The 1,657-nt window shown below is 41.8% G+C and overlaps 1 long non-coding RNA gene across 1 annotated transcript in view; it reads right to left on the bottom strand.

Annotated features, from left to right (window-relative positions):
- LOC109518074 (uncharacterized) overlaps positions 1–1,657 on the bottom strand; it is a 20,352-nt gene that overhangs the window by 1,680 nt on the left and 17,015 nt on the right. The gene's annotated exons all lie outside the window — the stretch shown is intronic.

The raw sequence follows: 1,657 nt of genomic DNA, 5'->3' as shown, positions 1-1,657 counted from the left end.
TTGCATTGACAGCAGCAGAGACTGACCATGACTCCGTTTGTGGAATGATGAAATGAAGATTTAAAAAAAAAAAATTTTTTTTAAAAAGCTGCATTTTTTTTCCATTGTTTTTGGAGGTGTAAGGGCACGGGAAACACAAAACAAAAAAAATATTTTGTATGAGATTAGCTTAATAAAGCTCAATGCCGTCTTTCATTGATGGTTTTGGAACTTTATATTCAAACGGGATCACACGTACGAATCCTCTTTTTCCTGCATTTTCCGGAAGTGACTTTCTTCCAGTTCGGACGCCTTACGGTTCTGGGAAAGTGTTACCTGTCGCTTCGCCATTTTTTATTAGATTTTATTTTTTACAATGCAGATCTATGTATTGTTTAGAAAACGACTCGTGTACGGACACGGCCCTTGGATGTTAACGTTTGCCCGCAGGTGTCACACACCTTGGCCACGCGGGCCCCCAACGCGTCTGCAGAAATGACAAAAGATCAAAAGGGGTTGCTTAACCTGCCGACTTTTTCGAGCCGGAACAAAAGGAGGCAGAGAAAGAACGTGAGCAACTCCCTTCATTATCTCCCCAGACGGCGTTCTTCTTAAGATCGGCGGGCCTGAGAGAGTGAGCCGGACGTATTTCTCACTGAGCGATGGGCTCGGCCCAAAACGTCTCAAAGCAGCAGCCGAGGGCTAGAAAGTGCCACTAACAAAAGGAAAAAGGAAAGGATACTCTAGTGAATTTAGTTCCACGCCCTGGCGCTTCCTGGCGCCTCCTTTAAAAAGCCCTGAAGAGGTTCAGCCACTAAAAAAACGATTTTGCTTGAATTTTGTCGTGACATGATAAAATTACATATTTAGTCTTTTTTTTTTCTAAAGTATTGTACAGTATAAATCTATGGGGAAATATATACAGTATATATACTGTAGTGAAAATTCGTCGAGGACGCAAGTTGTTTTTCGTAACGACTTTGTTTAATTCTCTGTTCCAGTTCAGTGAGTTGCTTATAGATTAGGAATGATTAGTTGTCGATTTATGCACTTCTTTCTCCTTTTTTTTTTTTTTTTTTTAGGTCTGGGGGGGGCGGTGGGGAGATAAATACAGTAATGTAATGACTAAATAACGGAAAAATAAACTCGGAATCCCATTTTCAGATGAAAATGTTTTGCAGCTGTAAATATTGTTTAGATTAAAAAAAAAAAAGAAAAAGAAAAAAGAATAGATGTACAGTTTTTCTATGGTCAATCAAATGGGGTAGAAAAACATGGGGTGGTCAGACTTTCAAAAAAAAAAAAATTGTGTTCCATGCCTTTATTCAGGGGGGGGGGGGCAGTGCCCCTCAAGTTGCACCAGCATCCGTTGATTTCAGTTGAAGCCGAGAGAAGCCCCGAAGACAGTAAGCAGGCTTTGTATAGGGCGTCGAAAAACAACAACGGGGGGCTGGGAGGGGGGGCTTGTCAATACGAGGACCACCCGTGTCATGGGAGGGGGACACGTTTATACAGAAGAGGCTTGATTTTATACCATTTTTTTTTTTTCCTCGACCGGGTTCAAACAGGCGGGGAAAAAGTTGTTGTGCTTTTGTGGAATTTTTTTCGGAGTGCTTTGCATTTTGCGTGTGTGTGCGTGCGTGTGTGCGCGAGTGCAAGAGAAAAGGCCGATTATGAG

This window comes from Hippocampus comes, unplaced genomic scaffold, assembly GCF_001891065.2.
Source record: "Hippocampus comes isolate QL1 unplaced genomic scaffold, H_comes_QL1_v1.1 scaffold126, whole genome shotgun sequence".
NCBI classification, from domain to species: Eukaryota; Metazoa; Chordata; class Actinopteri; order Syngnathiformes; family Syngnathidae; genus Hippocampus; species Hippocampus comes.
This window is presented reverse-complemented; position numbering and strand designations above follow the sequence as displayed.